The sequence below is a fragment of the Epinephelus lanceolatus genome, chromosome 11 (genome assembly GCF_041903045.1).
Source record: "Epinephelus lanceolatus isolate andai-2023 chromosome 11, ASM4190304v1, whole genome shotgun sequence".
Taxonomy (NCBI): Eukaryota; Metazoa; Chordata; class Actinopteri; order Perciformes; family Serranidae; genus Epinephelus; species Epinephelus lanceolatus.
In genome coordinates, this window is record NC_135744.1 from 22,141,944 (window position 1) to 22,160,211 (window position 18,268).

The 18,268-nt window shown below is 40.5% G+C and overlaps 1 protein-coding gene across 2 annotated transcripts in view; it reads right to left on the minus strand.

Annotated features, from left to right (window-relative positions):
- Positions 1–18,268, minus strand: part of flrt1a (fibronectin leucine rich transmembrane protein 1a) — a 77,243-nt gene that overhangs the window by 21,014 nt on the left and 37,961 nt on the right. For both annotated transcript variants that reach the window (XM_033635788.2, XM_033635780.2), the window contains exon 2: positions 6,984–7,187. The gene's annotated coding sequence lies outside the window, so the exon portion shown is untranslated. The remainder of the gene's footprint in view (positions 1–6,983; positions 7,188–18,268) is intronic.

Consider the following 18,268-nt stretch of genomic DNA (forward strand, 5'->3'; position numbering starts at 1 on the left):
TACTATTGGCCTATATATCATTATTAGATTTTTAAAACTTCTAAATACTGATCTTTGCCTGATATCACAAAGAACTGTCAACTCGCTAGACTGAAGGAACTAGGGATGCGTGATAATGTACATCATCAGTATCAGCTGATATTGGCTTTAAAATGAATCAGCCAACATGCTTTTTCTTATTTTGCACAATGAATGAATATAACATACATTGAAAAGTATTGTATTTCATGTCTGTATCTGCTGGTGGGCCGTCATGATAAGAGCATGCATGTGTAATATGATGTTAACTCTACGACAGGAGAGACTTTATGATCACTAAAAGTAGGTGGGGAAAAAAGGGGGTATATCGATATCGGTATTGGTCATTGGAAAAATGAGTTGTCCTATATCGGTATATCGGATATCGGCAAAAAATCCAATATCGTGCATCCCTATAAGGAACTGTAATTAGTTCCTTATAGGGATGCACGATATTAAAAAAAGGCTCAGTAATCTGTTGCTTTTCAGTGACACAGATGTAGCAAGACCATTTCCACTGCAAATTGTGTCAAGTATGATTTTGGCTTAACTTCTCAGTTATACTGTGCATATTCTTCCAGCCTAATATAGTTTTTGACTTTGTGACTATTCATGGAAACAATTCAATTCGACTTGTCCTTGGCCACAAGAACATTTCAATCCAAATTCACCAAAATAGAAAGTACAAGCAGATCATAGGCCAGTTTCCATCACATGTTGTGGTGCCGTGATCTCAGCCTGCTGCTCCCAATCTACTGTATTACTCACCTCCCTGCCGGCTACTTGGATCCTCACATTCTCATCTGCACCCTCCACATCACAATTTACACATCAAATCCCACACTGTACTTCCCAAAATCAAAACATGTTTGTGCACGTCTTCGTACACACTGCCTGGACGACTCAATTTCAGTCTGCATCGATTGAACAAAAGCAGTTCTGTTTTTTTTTTATATAGTTAGAAGAAACAGGTTTTTCTGCTCGCTCTCCCTGCCATAATTCCTCCCCTCCAGTGTATGCGGCTTGTGGGACGATGAGGCAGCAGACTGAGACCCAGTTTTCTTCTGCTTCATCATCACACCTTCTTTTACAATCACATCTTCCTTTCACTTTTGTCTGGCCTGTCACCTGTTCGTGTTGCATTCACAAATGAAAAAAATCATCTGTATTGATTAAATTTAATGTTTCCGTCTTTCCATTTGCGATTTTGTTCTTTTTCTGCATATTCTGTTCCATAGTATTCAATCTGTAGCAGCGTCTCTCTCTTTCCCTCCTCCGTATAACACTCTCTTCATGCAACATTTGCTTAATCCCATTTTAAACAGTTTAAACTTTATATTGTTCCAACAGAAATCTAAAGAAAATACTCACTGTCTTTTGACTGATTGAAATAACAAATACCATCCTGTTCAAATCTCAGCCCAGTCACCAGAAAAAAAACATTCACATTGTAGCCTACGTATCAGCAAACCACAGATACATTACATTTGTATGTTTCAAATACCATATATGCATCATATCAACATTTATAACGTGATGTAGTGGGGACACCTAGGCAAGACATCAAGTCAAGCTGCAGACCACTGTATGAGACCAACAATCAACAAACCAATTGTTTTTTAGCAAGGCGTTACTGCATTTCCACAGGCGTTTAAGCCAACAGGATCATGTCAAAAAAGTGGTTGTTTTTGTTCTGAGCCATCGCTGTGTTTCCAGCGGATCTTCAGCCAACAACTGTGGGTGTTCTTTAGCATTACTAATGGGGATAGTGCCACAAAAAGCAATTACTTTTTACCAAATCATCACTGCAGTTTCTGCCAGGATAGTGCCATGAAAAGTGGTTCTATTTTAGAGAGTCATCCCTGTGTTTCCAGCAGCTTTGTAGCCAACAACTGTGGGTGTTTTTAGCGTTATCAACGGGGATAGTGCCACAAAAAGCAATTTTTTATACCAAGTCAACCCTGCACTTTCTACTAGGATAGTACCATGAAAAGCAGTTGTATTTTAGTGAGTCATCACTGCGTTTCCAGCGGCTTTGTAGCCAACAAACTTGGGTGTTTTTTGCGTTTCCACCGAACATAGTGCCACACAAAGCGGCAGTTTTTTTTTTTACCAAGCTATCGCTGCATTTTCTGCAAAGATAGTGCCGAGAAAAAGTGGTTGTTTTTTACTAAGCTATTGCTGCCTCTTTTGCCATGATAGTGTCACAAAAAGTATATGTTTTTGTTCTGAGCCATCACTGTGTTTCCAGCGGATCTTCAGCCAACACACTTGGGTGTTTTTTAGCGCTATTAACAGGGATAGTGCCACAAAAAGCAGTTACTTTTTACCAAATCATCACTGCAGTTTCTGCCAGGATAGTGCCATGAAAAGTGGTTCTATTTTAGAGAGTCATCACTGCGTTTCCAGCAGCTTTGTAGCCAACAGCTGTGGGTGTTTTTAGCATTATCAACGGGGATAGTGCCACAAAAAGCAGCATTTTTTTTTTTTTATCAAGCTATCACTGCATGTTCTGCAAAGATAGTGCCGCTGTGTTTCATGCCGGGATAGTGCCACTAAAGCTGTTGGTTTTACTGAGCCATCCCTGCGATTTCTGCAGGGATAGTGCTATGAAAAGAGGATGTGTTGTTATTGAGACATTGCTGTGTTTCCAGCAAAGATCATGCCACCAAAAGTGGGTATTTTGCACCATACATGATCTCATCCCAACCATAACCGAGTGGTTTTGGTTCCTAAACCTAACATCACGTTAACCACAGTGTTGTTGAAACATAAAGAAATGTACGGGCTACATAATAACATACAAATGTCATGTATCTGGGGTTTGCAGAAACGTACAATGCCAGCATTTATTCTGGTTGTAAAATCTACTTTTATCTAATGAAATCTTGTTCGTCCACAGCAACGCAGCTTTGCAACAAATAATTATGGAGCCGCTGAATAAATGTACTTAAATTAAACATGAGGAAATGTTTCCTTGTGAGATGTACCTGTAGCTGTGGTTTTAAAGCACTAGTGCATTTATGTAGGCTTTTGTTTGTGTGTTCAGAGCTGCATACGTTTGTCTTTCACCATATGAGAAATCTCAGTGGATAAATAGATACAGGCCGCCTCCGGGGCTCAGAAAAGATCCTTGACTTTTGAGTTCTTAGTGCGTGTGTGTGTGTGGGATTCTCCTGCATGAAACATCAGCTGTGGGAGTGTTCAGATCTCAAGCAAAAGTTGCTTTGAATCCCAGGACACTTCACACAGTCGTCCAGAACTCTTCACTCTCTCATGACTCCACATGATCTCACTTTCACCCCTGAAATCTGGTCAGACTGGCTTCAAAACACTGAACAGATAATATTTCTGCTGACTGAGAAGCTGTGGAAATTATTATTATTAAATGTAATGTCACCTTCCTCTCAGAATCTCAGCTTATATTTGGAAACCAGTACAAAATCTTGCCCTCTGGACGGAAATCTGTTGGCTTTGGAACCGAAAAACAAATTGAGGCAGTCATGGAGTTAGTATCTTTCATTAATGGGTGTTGGCTTTTAGTGCAACCTTTACTGATTGCTTACTTTGGCCTCCTGCCCAAAAGGAGAAAATGAGGGGGATAATCGAGCTTTATTGCCCACTGTTAACCGTTGATAAGTGTTAGTTTGTTTAATGGCTTCATTTATCTCTTATGTAATTACTGCCACCATTTGAGAAGGTGGTACAGTCAAGGTGCTCCCCAAGCTTGGTTTCTGTTTGCTACAGTTTTAAGGTCCTGTAACTTTCAGCTTTTCCAGGTGAATGAGAGTCTTTTTTTATATAAAAATATACAGAGACAGTTTCAGTAAGTGTATTGCATTTGGTGCATTTTATAAAAGTGATTCTGTTGTAGGCTAATTGAAATTTTGATCCCATTTCAAAGGTTAGATAAGGTTAAAATAGTCAAGTTCATTCATTTGAGAAGCAGCGCTAAGCTTCCGTTTCTCTGAAAAATAATTACTCACCCGTCTTTGAAAAACTAAGATGATCTTGAAACAACACTCAAAGTCTGAAGGTATTTACAGAATCCAAGAAACTCCTCTAATCATCTGAATGAAATTACATTTGCTGTACAAAATCCACGTGTCCTCGCTCCTCTTGTAAAACACAAGCAAAAATATTAACAAATTATTTTTTACGAAAATCTAAAACATTGGAAAGAACTGTCAATATATTGGTATTTTTTTTAGGATTTGCTGTTTTGTAACCAAGCAACAGAGCCACAAACATGCTCTTATAGGATACAAAGTAGTGCGTTAAGCAGAGCAGTCGGCACCAACTACAGAATGGAAAGTTTTCTTTTTTTTCTTGTTAATTGTTGTCAAAATGTGTACATTAATATAACCTGTACTTAAACTGAAGTGTGTTGTATTGCATGATCCTCAACCTGTAATTTATAATGGTCTTCTCCCTCTTATTTTCATTTATTTATTTACCCTCCTCTCTCATTTATTCATTTAATTCTTTTTTATTCATTCTATCTTATTTATTCATTTATCTTGAAATTCATACTTTTGGGGTCAGGGGTGGATTACGTGTGTGTGTTAAATACTCTGTGGTTGTACCAAGATTTTGTTCTGGTGTTCTTTTCTTTTGCTTGTTTGTGTATATGTGGATGTGTGTATGTCTTTGTTTATTGTTGTTGAAAATCAATAAAGTTACTGTTCGGAAAAAAAAAACAAGTTGCCAATTTCTGCTGGCCAGGTCTTCAAAGAAGGCACAGCCTCAGGTTTCTCAGGTTTATTTTGCAACAACCATGCCATTTTGTTTTGTCTTTAGTTGTAAGTGGGACAGAGCTAGGAGGTGTAGGGTTACGCCCAGATGGCAGTGCATGGATCTGGTGTTATACTGGTTATATACTAGAAAAGCACTTATCCGACCAGAGCTTGTTTAGCCTGGGGGCAAGAGGTGGAATATTCCGGTATAAGTGTTCATAAAAATTGGAGTTCTTGTCCAAAAATGAACGAAGAGATATATGTCATCTTCAGTTACCATCTTTGTTTGGGGGCGGCACGGTGATGTAGTGGTTAGCACTGTCGCCTCAAGAGGGTTCCTCGTTCAATCCCAGGAGGGAGCCCTTCTGTGAAGAGTTTGCATGTCCCCCCCCGTGTCTGCGTGGGTTTTCTCTGGGTACTCCAGCTTCCTCCCACAGTCCAAAGACATGCAGGTTAATTGGAGACTCTAAATTGGCCTTGAGTGTGAAAGGTTGCCTGACTCTATGTGTCAGCCCTGTGATAGTCTGGCGACCTGTCCAGGGTGTACCCTGCCTCTCACCCAGTGTCAGCTGGGATAGGCTCCAGCCCCCCCGGGACCCTCAAGAGGATAAGCGGTTACGAAAATGGATGGATAGATGAATCTTTGTTTGGATTGGAGGAAAAGAGACACAACTTAGGAAAGCGTGCAGAAGACAGACTATTTTTCATCCAGTTGGACCTAAGAGTCTTAGGAGACTTGGGAAATATCTTCAGAACACTGTTACGCCAGCCTTACATCAAATGACTTTGTCAAGAGATTCCACTGTCACAGACAAATTTCCAATGTCAGAATATAATCATGAGAGTTTTGCTAGAGTTGTGACTCGCTCCCATGAACCCAATCGCTTGGTTTAAGTGTTTGGTTTGTCTGTTCTGGGCTACTGTAGCAGAACATGGCACCCTCCATGGTAAAGGAACCGCTCCATATGTAGATATAAACCTCATTCTTATTCTTATGTAACAAAAACACACGATTCTTATTTTCAGGTGATTATAAACTAATGAAAACATAGCTGTGAATATTATGAACCATTGCCAGTAGACGCCCCTAAATCCAATCTTTTTCTCGTCCTGGCATTCCGATAAAATCGAACATATTCAATATTATTGCACGTTTGTAGTCTTGGCTCATGCAAATGGTGAAGTTCAGTGGCTTGAACAACAATCAATAGCTGTGCTCTCTCCGGCAGTAAGCTGGGTAGACAGTAAACATGGAGAGGACTCCAGGGGAGGCGCAATTAGTGAACAAGTCTCATTTCTCTTGTTCTGGGGAAAAGGAGGAGAAACCGGTGTAGTTGTGGTGAGAAGAAGAGTCTGTGTTTAATTTAGTCTGATCCACCAATCAGCTCTTATTTAAGTGAGAAATCTTAGTTTTTGAAACTATCTTTTGAAGCAATCAGGGCCCTAAAGCTCTGGAATGACCTGCCTGAGGATATCAGGTTGTCTGAGTCACTGGCTTCGTTTAAGTCTCTCCTAAAATCATACATCTATCAGAAAGCATATCCTGAGTTTATTTGAGCTGTCTGTCTATTTTATTGCTATCTTATTGATTTTATTTCCCATTTATCATCTTGATTTTAGTTTTGGCCTTCCTTATTTTATCTTTTACTTTGGTGACATTTTATGACGTGTTATTTGTTATATTCTCCTTGTGTTTCAAATGTGTTTGGTTTTATTTTACGCCACGTTGTAACTGTGTTTTGAAAGATGCCATATAAATAAAGATTATTATTAGCATTATTATTATTATGTAAATAATTGTTAATATGTCATATTTCTAAAAGGGAGTTTGGCATGATATTTTCCACCAGCACAACATAATTTTTCATTGCAAAATCTTGTAGCATGTGACTAAAAACTCACCTTGTTTTTAGATGTGACAGTGTATCAGATTTTAGTCTTTTAAGTCTTTTCAAAGTCATCTAGTGTATGGTAAACATTATGTGTCATAAATGGACTGTCTGGGTTTTTCAAAGGTCCACAGACATCCATTTTTCTGAGAAAAGGAGCGCTGTAAGGCTATAAGCTTAAAATAGCATAAAGAGATAATACAAGTGAGCATCAGTTAGTCATACATTTAAATACAAAAGAAAATACTTTGCTATAGTTTGATCACATATTAAAAGGTTGAAACTGCTCAGATATCTTAAATGCATTGACAAAATCAAGAATAAGTGAACCAATGCTTACTTTTTGAAGTGGGGCTGCCAGGGAAGGAGGTGCTGCAGCACCATTTGCACTATTCTTCCCAACACGACTCCTTCAAAGCCTGCAAACTGTTTCTTCTCTGGCTTTTGTCGACACGTAGTCCATAAACTCGTAGCGGTGTGTTTTCTCTTTCTTCCGAAACAACTCTTCCTCCTGTGTTTTATGTTCAGCTTTGATGTTGGCTCTCTGTGGAGAAACAGAGTGACAGAGAAATCACAAGGGAACACAGCTGACCATCAACGCCAATCAATGTCAAGATGTTACACTTTCTGATGAAACTGTAATGGCATTACAGATCTCTCTGCACGACTGTCATGTGTGTTTCTGCTGTTTGTCCGTTGCTGTCTTTATTACTTTTCTTAATCTACTCTTGGTTGGAGGATTAAATGATTTATTCTTCATTTACTAAACTTTCATTACATTTATTTCAAATAAATCAGACGTGCATTTGCAGTAACGGTGACTCAATTTAATCATAAACCCTCTAAAAAAAGAAAAGAAGTGACTGAATTTGCTGTTTAAGTGGTTTTAATGCCAATTATAAAAGTATAAAGTCAGCAAACTTTAAAAACCCATTTCTTTTCCTTTGATTTTTCCATCAAATTTAATGCTGTGCTCTTTTAAGCTAAGCTGATGATTGCATCGCCATGATAGTCATAAGGTTGTTAAATAAAATAAAAAGAGCATTAGAGTGTTAAAAGAATGATATAAATCTCACTAAAATATGTTGATGTGAAACATCCACCAAAGCAACCTCACAAAAATACAGTCCTTGTCTCTCCTCGAGCTCCCTCACACCTCCGCTTTGAGGATTTTGTCACATACATGGAAAAGAAAATGGCTAATGACATCTGAGGCTCTCGACTACCAACCACCACCAACCATCTCTCTCGTTTTCCCAGACGAGGCCTTGAAACTCTGCCAGCAGCCCCCTCCGCCCTGATCTCACTGTCTTCCCTTCACATCGATGCTGATCGGGTCTCTTTCTCACAGCAAGCATCGACTGCTTTGTGACATGAGACAGCACGCCATCTTCCTTCGAGTCAGTTCAACTTATTCCTTTTGTCGTAAAACCAAATCTCATCTGATCAGACATCTAAAAGTGAAATTCTTGAACATGCTGCCACCAATGAGGTCTGTAAAAATCTTTTTGTCAGAACAAACAAACTTACGAGGACACCTGTAGGATCATTTCAACAAGGTATCTGCAAAAGGTATTCATGTAGATCTAGTTTTCAAAGTCTGGGGCCCCCCTAACTCTGCATTACACAGTTACATGTGCACGCATACTTATCATATCAGCATTACTAAAATGACATAGTACATGAGCTGACTTTGGAGGTTTAGGGGATGGTGGATGGGGTGGCACCTAGGTAAGACTGCAGCAGTCTGCGGACCACACCGGTTTGAGACCAACAAACAACAAAACTAACTGTAATTTAGTGGGTCATTGCTTTGTTTCCAGTGGCTTCTTAGGCACCAAACTTGGGTGTTTCAGAGTGACTCGTTCCTGTTTTTCTAGCAGAGATAGTGCCATGAAGAGTGGTTTTTGTCCCTAAACCTAAACACACATTAATCACAGCACTGTTGAAACATGAAGAATGTATCAGCTACATAACACAGTACAAATATCACGAATCTGTGGTTTGCAGAAACGTGTAATACCAACATTTTGGCATGCATCTCCACCGAATTTGGCACCACTGAAAGTATGCAGAATGAGCTATCACCAGTTCCTGTTTGCAGTGTTCCCATGGAGGAACAGACAATTATCAAGAAAACTGACAAACATGTTGAGTCTCAGGTAAGTTCTGAAGTTATAAGAAGCATCTTTTTACCTCGGATTTCTATGCAAATTATTTATGATGAGTGGAGATTAGGAATGTTTGATTGGTTAACCGCTGAGAATAATTTTGACCGGCGATGCATGTCTGTCTGTTGCATAATTCTGCTACTCTTCAGTTAACTGCACTGTGCACCACCCAGGTCTGGTGGGAGACAGACAGCCAGTTAGTAGCATAAACATGCCGGAACATAGTGCCCACATGGTCTCCAATGGTCAGTCTTGGCTGCTCTGCACTGCACACCCACCAGGTCAGGTGGGAGCGAGGTAGCGGCACTGCTCATTCAGCGGACGCCATCCTGACCCAACAGTGTTACTGTTGAAACATTGGTGGCCAGCCTCCAGCTTCCCCCAGGTAGCCCAGTGAGTAAGCAGCTCAGCTGCAACCCCCCCCCTTCAGCATCACTTTAGTTCTGTTAGCACTGTTAGCAGTGTCAGCACCACTGGTGGTGCTAACACCAGTTAACAATGCTGAAGGGGTTTTGCTTAAGTGAGCAGCACCGCTAGCTAAAGGCCCGAACATACTCAGGTGTACTATAAGCGGAACGGGCTTCCATAGTCGAGCGCACTTCTGTGTTGTAGTTTCCTGTAAAAATGTCCGTGAAAAATCCCTGCGATGTGAAAAATACATGCCGAGCAGTCACTGGTGCGCGGAGCGGAGTCCGCGCAGTCGTAAAATCTGAGCTTTGCACGCACAGGCCTTGCGGACGTCCGCTTTGAGTCTGCGCGGACCTCTGCGGAGTCCGTTCCGCGTATGTTCCGCCCGAGTATGTGCGCTGTGTGTGTGTTTACGCAGCTAGCTGCTAGCTTTACATCACAAAACATTAAAATTTCACCACCTCTAACTGGGTAGCACTTTGAAATGCAGCGCTAAAGCTCTCTGAGTCAATGGAGCACCGGACTGAAAGAAAAGGTCTCATGTAGGCCTATTCACATCATTTTGGGGTTTTGGGGGGGTTTTTTTCCTTAAAAATGAACCTGTTGGTTACTGGTTAGAGGGTGCCGAGCTATCAAAAACAATATTGACCAAAATTGACATCCCTAGTGCAGATAATGATATTTTCCTTAATTTAAAGTCACACTGAATCTAGAAAAGTGTGTAGTGTGTGTTCAAATGTGACTGAGTTACAGCTCAGAGAACAAGTGCAATTTCTGATGCTAATTGCGACAGCCGTGTGCTAACAGTTTTGAAGTTTAGTAATTGCCTCCTCTGACTGTTTGTCACAACCATTGCTGCTGCTTCAACTGTTGATTGTGTTGGTGATTGGACCAAACCAGTAGGCCAAAAATAACTAACTTCCCACTGTTTTTAGAACACCTACAGCTACATCTGTCCCTTTCACCTCACTCAGCATCTTCTCCTCATGTCTCTCACACTCCCCCCTGGGGACACGCACCTCACAGTTTGAAAACTCCCGATGTAAATAAATACTTAACAAGATGTGGATGAGAATCTGTACTTGGAGTCAGAAATGTAATCTTGCCACTAAACTGGAACTGAAACAACTGCAACGGTTGCCAGATATCTACGTGCTGGGCAGACAGTGCACCTCGCCTATAATTTAATTCCACATTAGTTATGCAGCTGGGTTGTGATTAAACAATCCTCTATGCCAGGTGTCAGTGCAGTATACTGAGTCCAATCAAAGTGGCACACAGGAGTAATACCAAGCAGCAACCTCTGTGGCTGAAAACTGAAACCTAGATGGAAGTGCCAAAAGCTGCAGTTCCTTAAATGGCCACTTGGGGCTGGCTCCAGAAGCAAGTCAATCCCCAGAGACCCCCCATGTTAAAATGCCCAACTTATAGCAGAAATAACCATGTTTGCAGCCTGGTACATAAAAACAGTTTTGGTCTCTATCCTCCTGAGACCCAAGCTTTTGTTTGCATGCATTTTCAATTACTCCTAGCTATTTGGGATTAGTAGGATCTAATAAGTATTAAACACTAAGCATTGTCTTTGAACAGTAAGTAGTTTGGGGAAAACACAAGGGGACAATTGGTTTATTTTTCATAGTCACGACTCCTAAACATGACTGTGCCAAAGCAAAATTGAAAATAATGCAACAAATCTAAGAGCCTCGAGACTTATTCAATTATATAAATTTTCCTTGCTTTATATTTCGAGCCAGGAATGTCCTTATTGTCAGTAGGAACAGTCTGTAACACCTAAATGGCCTATGTGAAATGACACGATAATACAGTAACAAAGACCTGATGGTTTAAAACAAGACGATAATAAAGTCCCAATGTCTTTAAACGAGTGCGTCCTACATAACAACATCTTAGCTTCTTACTTTTGCTAAAATTTGTCAAATTTGTATTCCATATAAAACTACAAACATTAGGTAAGTGTAAATAAACAACGTCTTAACCATAAAATTTGACTTGGCAGAGATGGCTGCCATCTCATTCCCACATGGATTAGTGTATTGTGCCTTTGCTACCACTTGATGGCACACAAAAATGTCCACAAATAAGGACAACAGGTCTAAGTTAAGTAAAATTAAGTATAAGGTGTGGCAAACCCAAAATGTAATGTTATATGTGGATGCAGGGTCGCAGAAGGCTATTAATTAATTTACCAGTTCATTGAAACTGTTCGGGGGGTAGATTTTACATAGCTAACGTGTTTACATTTAATTAAGGCTTAAAGTTATGTATAATTAAGGGCTTGGCCACTTTCAGTAACAGGGGGGTGTCGCTACCACTGCAGCAATGATGGTTAGGTAGCATAACCATGGCGTAACCCCAGAGTCACAGTGTAGGCTATAGGCATAGCCGTAAGCTAGCTGTCACCATTTTGGTCACCTAAAAAAAGTCTTGCCTAGTGTTTGGTTGTACTTAGAAACTCTGTAAGGAATCGGATGTTCAGTTTTCTGTTAAGTACATTTAGTTTTAATGGTTTTAAGCCTGTTTTTACTAGCAAAAATTAGCATTAGCATATCACAGTTAACCATAAACTGTAAATAAACCATGCTAATTAAGCTAGCAGCTAACATTAGGGTTAGCTCCACCCTCTAATCCAAATATGGTCACTTCTGGCTCCAATAAAACAAGATGTCGGTGGCCAAAATGGATGTCACTAGTGTGGCTGCATTGCTTATTCTGTACAGCCTATGGACAATGAAAGCTCATGGTTAGCATGGTACTTATGTTAAACTTATATATCAGAGAAAAGAGCAACTTAAAACACCTGTGACAGAAACAAACACATCTGAGGACAGCAGCAGTTTTATTATCACTATGGCCATAAGAGAAGCCCCTCTAGTTTCCTGCTGCTAAGTAAACACAGCATCATATTGTAGGAAGAGACAGCAGATGAAGAGATTGTGGTATCAGGACAAGGGTCCGCAACTTCTTCTCCAAGGAGGCCCACCAGGGCCAAACTCTCTTTTTTTGTGACACTAAACCCATTGGCTCTGTCACCACATCCCATAATTCCTCCTATCATTGCCATGGCACTTAACTGACCTTTTGATTCCCAGCTCTGACACACAGGTTGGGTTGCATATCTCCAATTTTCAAGCTGAAATCTCCAATTGGATTCCTGCCAAACACCTCCCGATTGACCTTGACAAGCCTGAGCCGCTGTTCCCCTCTCAGGAATCCTGCTCTTAACAAGAGCCGTCAATCACAGTGACACCCACACAGTTGCTCCTTCCCAGACTGACGTTTAGTTTGATCTTAGACAACCAACTGCTACGGCTGCTATTGCAGATTTGCTGTGTGTAAAATCTGCTGACTCAGTTGCTTGTATAAACACTCTTTGTCTCCCATCTGGACTGCTGCAGCTCCGATCTGGCTGAGCAACCTGGAAATAACTGCAAGGAGACAGTTGTCAAACTGAACTTCAGAATGTACTCGGGCTTGTTTCCTATTACTGTAACAGAAAGCGGTGATAAAGTGTATGCAGAGATAGTTTAAATTGTTGATGTACAGACTTTACGTCAACATATTTACACAACATTACCCAACTCCAACTTCGAAGTTTTGGATTAAAACTTCTCAAATGAGGAATCAAACAGCACATTTGCTAAAATGCAATTAAAGGGCATCTGTGTAAATTTGCGGGTATTTGCTGCCAGTTTATCCTCCATTTTGTTCTTTAACTGGATACTGGATAATTGGGGGGGGGGAAGACATAAAAGAATAGTTCAACATTTGGGAAATATGTTTATTTGCTTTCTCTGCAAGAGCTGCATGACAAGATTAATACTGGTCCCATGTGTTAAAGAGCAACTCGCAGGCTGAATTTCTAACTAAATCTACACTTTGCATGCAATAGACTTTATAATTTGAAAACTTATGTATGATTTTATGTGTTTTACAAGCTATAAGGGCAGAAATTCAGAGTAAATAGTGACACTTTTTATCAGCAAAAGCCTTTTTTTTCACACTGATGACATAAAGATGAGCCTGCTACAGCGTGATGTACAACACTCTGTAGAATGAACCTTTTCCACCAAAATAAGCATGTGTGCAAGGGTCTTTAAACACGGGTAAACATGCTAAAAATAGGCTATTTCCATTGCCAGTAGACCAGAGCTTTGTACACCACCTGCAGCAGATAAGTCAGAAAACAGGTTAGTAAACAGTACAAAGCAGCGTATGGAGGCTGAAAAGCTTTATTTATCTCTTATGTGACTACTGCAGAGTTATTTGACCTTGGTGCTAACATCAATAGTAACCTTTCCTATTACATTAAAAGGTCAGATGTTAGTGGGTGTTAGCTGTTTTTTTGTACAGTGGGAAATGGGCTTAAGTTTCTTTTTTGACACATTTTACTTTGCATTTCACCATTTAACAACATGATGAATTATTGTGTTTGTGCAGGTTGCACCAAGCTCTATATATAAACACATAGCATAGCCTTAGCCTCAGCTAACTGTCCTCCGGTAACTCCCGTTCAGCCGGGAGGTTGGGTTACGGTTCGCCAGAAGCACAGCTCCAAGCAGAAGCCCACGGCTCACCACCAGCCTGTTCACGTTTCCAACCGCTTTTCCCCACTCAGCGACACACCCGCTGAGGATAAAACTCTGGTTATTGGCAGCTCTATTCTGAGGAACGTGAAGTTAGCAACACCAGCGGCCATAGTCAAATGTATCCCTGGGGCCAGAGCGGGCGACATTGAATCAAATTTAAAACTGCTGGCTAAAGCTAAACGTAGATTCAGTAAGATTGTTATTCACGTCGGCGGCAATGACACCCGGTTATGCCAATCGGAGGTCACTAAAATTAATATTGCCTCGGTGTGTGAATATGCAAAAACGATGTCGGACTCCGTAGTTTTCTCTGGACCCCTCCCAAATCTGACCACTGATGACATGTTTAGCCGCATGTCATCATTTAACCGCTGGCTGTCCAGGTGGTGTCCAGCAAACGATGTGGGTTTTGTTAATAATTGGCAAACTTTCTGGGGAAAACCTGGTCTTATTAGGAGAGACGGCATTCACCCCACTTTGGATGGAGCTGCTCTCATTTCTAGGAACCTGGCAAATTTTATTAGTAATTTAAATCCCTGACAACCCAGAGTTGAGACCAGGACAGAGAGTTGCAGTCCTAAACGCCTCTCTGAGCTTCTAGTTCAGTTACCCAGCCATAGTTTTCATAGTTTTATACAAACGGTGTCTGTCCCCCGACCACCTAAATTATTTAAATCTAAAATTAAACAAAGAGGAGTTGTGCATAACAACCTCATAAAAATTAAAACCTCTTCTGTGACAGAAAGACAAAACAGGAGAATTAAATGCGGACTGTTAAATATCAGGTCTCTATCGTCTAAAGCAGTGTTAGTAAACGAATTAATATCAGATAATCATATTGATTTACTCAGTCTCACTGAAACCTGGCTGTGTCAAGATGAATATGTTAGTCTAAATGAGTCCACTCCTCCCAGTCATAATAATACCCACATTCCTCGAGGCAGCGGCCGAGGAGGGGGAGTTGCAGCCATTTTTAACTCTAGTCTGTTAATCAGCCCTAAACCTAAACTAGATTATAATTCATTTGAAAGCCTCGTTCTTAGTGTTTTACATCCGACCTGGAAAACCTCGCAGCCACTTTTATTTGTTATAGTGTACCGTGCTCCTGGCCTGTATTCTGAATTTGTATCTGAATTCTCAGAGTTTTTATCCAGTTTAGTTCTTAAATCAGATAAAGTTATTATTGTAGGCGATTTTAACATCATGTCGACGTTGATAATGACTCCCTGGCTACCGCGTTTATCTCATTAATAGACTCCATTGGCTTCAGTCAGGGTGTACATGAACCCACTCACTGTTTTAACCATACCCTCGATCTAGTTCTGACGTATGGAATTGAAATTGATAACCTAAAAGTCTTTCCACAGAATCCCTTGCTATCAGATCATTATCTGATTACTTTTGATTTCTTTTTACTCGATTACACGCCACTCAGCAACAGTTACTATACTAATTGTTGTTCAGATAGTGCTGTCGCAAAATTTAAGGAAAAGATTACTTCGTCGTTAAATTCAATACCAATACCTTCAGTAACAGAGGTTTCCCGTGCCGACTTTAACCTCTCCCAAATTGATCATTTTGTTGATAGCGCCGTAGGCTCGCTGCGAACAACGCTCGACTCTGTAGCTCCTCTTAAAAAGAAGTTAACAAAGCAAAGAAAGTTTGCTCCTTGGTATAACTCTCAAACCCGTAGGTTAAAACAAATATCGCGAAAATTTGAAAGGAATTGGCGATTAACCAAACTGGAAGAATCTCGTTTAATCTGGACAGACAGTCTCAAAACTTATAAGAGGGGCCTCCGCAATGCCAGAGCAAACTATTACTCAGCATTAATAGAAGAAAACAAGAACAACCCCAGGTTTCTTTTCAGCACTGTAGCCAGGCTGACTGAGAGTCAAAGCTCTATTGAGCCTTGTATTCCTTTAGCCCTTAGCAGTAATGATTTTATGAGCTTTTTTAATGACAAAATTCTAACTATTAGAGGCAAAATTCATGACCTCCTGCCCTCAGATGGTAGGCCTACCTATCTAACCTCAAACACAGCTGTAGAATCTAATATATATTTAGATTGCTTCTCCCCAATTTCTCTTCAAGAATTGACCGCAGTGATTTCTTCATCTAAATCATCAACGTGTCTCTTAGACCCCATCCCAACTAGGCTACTTAAGGAGGTCTTTCCTTTAGTTAACACTCATATATTAGATATGATCAATATATCCCTATTAACAGGCTATGTACCACAGTCTTTTAAGGTAGCTGTAATTAAACCTCTCCTAAAAAAGCCCACCCTGGATCCAGAGGTGTTAGCCAACTATAGACCAATATCTAATCTTCCCTTTATGTCAAAGATCCTTGAGAAAGTAGTCGCAGACCAGCTGTGTGATTTTCTCCAGGATAATAATTTATTTGAGGAATTTCAGTCAGGATTTAGAGTGCTTCATAGCACTGAGACAGCTCTAGTTAAAATTACAAATGACCTTCTGATTGCTTCAGACAAAGGACTCGTCTCTGTTCTTGTTTTATTAGATCTTAGTGCGGCGTTTGACACAATTGACCATCAAATTCTACTGCAGAGACTGGATCACTCAATTGGCCTAAAAGGTTCAGCACTAAGCTGGTTTAAATCTTATTTATATGATCGTTTTCAATTTGTTGACGTTCGTAATGAATCATCCTTACGTACCAAAGTTTGTTTTGGAGTTCCGCAAGGTTCTGTGCTCGGACCAATCCTATTTACTCTATATATGCTTCCTTTAGGTAATATCATTAGAAATCACTCTATAAATTTCCATTGTTATGCGGATGATACACAGTTGTATTTATCGATGAAGCCAGAAGAAAGTAATCAATTAACTAAACTTCATAACTGCCTTAAAGACATAAAAAATTGGATGAGCACCAATTTCCTGATGTTAAATTCAGACAAAACTGAAGTTATTGTTCTTGGCCCCAAACAACTCAGAGACTCTTTATCTGATGACATAGTTTCTCCAGATGGCATTGCTCTGGCCTCTAGCACTACCGTAAGAAACCTCGGAGTAATATTTGATCAAGATTTGTCTTTTAATTCTCATTTAAAGCAAACCTCACGGACTGCATTTTTTCATCTGCGTAATATTGCGAAAATTAGGCCTATCCTGACCCGAAAAGATGCAGAAAAATTGGTCCACGCTTTTGTTACCTTAAGGCTGGATTACTGTAACTCTCTATTATCAGGTAGCTCTAGTAAGTCCTTAAAAACTCTCCAGCTAATTCAGAATGCAGCAGCACGTGTACTAACAGGAACTAAGAAACGAGATCATATTTCTCCTGTTTTAGCTTCTCTGCACTGGCTCCCTGTAAAATCCAGAATTGAATTTAAAATCCTACTGTTAACTTATAAAGCTCTAAATGGTCAAGCTCCGTCATATCTTAGAGAGCTCATAGTGCCATATTATCCCACCAGAACACTGCGCTCTGAGAACGCAGGGTTACTCGTGGTCCCTAAAGTCTCCAAAAGCAGATCAGGAGCCAGAGCCTTCAGCTATCAGGCTCCTCTCCTGTGGAATCATCTTCCTGTTACGGTCCGGGAGGCAGACACCGTCTCCACATTTAAGACTAGACTTAAGACTTTCCTCTTTGATAAAGCTTATAGTTAGGGCTGGCTCAGGCTTGCCCTGTACCAGCCCCTAGTTAGGCTGACTTAGGCCTAGTCTGCCGGAGGACCCCCTATAATACACCGGGCTCCCTCTCTCTCCCTCTCTCTCTCTCTCTCTCTCTCTCTCTCTCTCTCTCTCTCTCACTCTCATCCTATTACTGCATCTTGCTAACTCGGCCATTCTGGATGTCACTAACTCGGCTTCTTCTCCGGAGCCTTTGTGCTCCACTGTCTCTCAGAATAACTCATACCGCAGCGGTGCCTGGACAGTGTGACGTGTGTGGTTGTGCTGCTGCCGTGGTCCTGCCAGATGCCTCCTGCTGCTGCTGCCATCATTAGTCATTAGTCATACTTCTACTGTTATTATACACATATGACTATTGTCACACAAGTATGCTGTCTGATATTAATACATACTTTCAACATATTGTACCACAGTAGCCAGAACTATAACTATAATATTATTACTTTCATTAATGTTGTTGTAAGCTACTGTCATTACCTGCATCTCTCTCTCTCTCTCTCTCTCTCTCTCTCTCTCTCTCTCTCTCTCTCTGTCTCATTGTGTCATATGGATTACTGTTAATTTATTATGCTGATCCTTTTCTGTACGACATCTATTGCACGTCTGTCCGTCCTGGAAGAGGGATCCCTCCTCAGTTGCTCTTCCTGAGGTTTCTACCGTTTTTTTTTCCCCCGTTAAAGGGGTTTTTTTTGGGGAGTTTTTCCTTATCCGCTGTGAGGGTCTTAAGGACAGAGGGATGTCGTATGCTGTAAAGCCCTGTGAGGCAAATTGTGATTT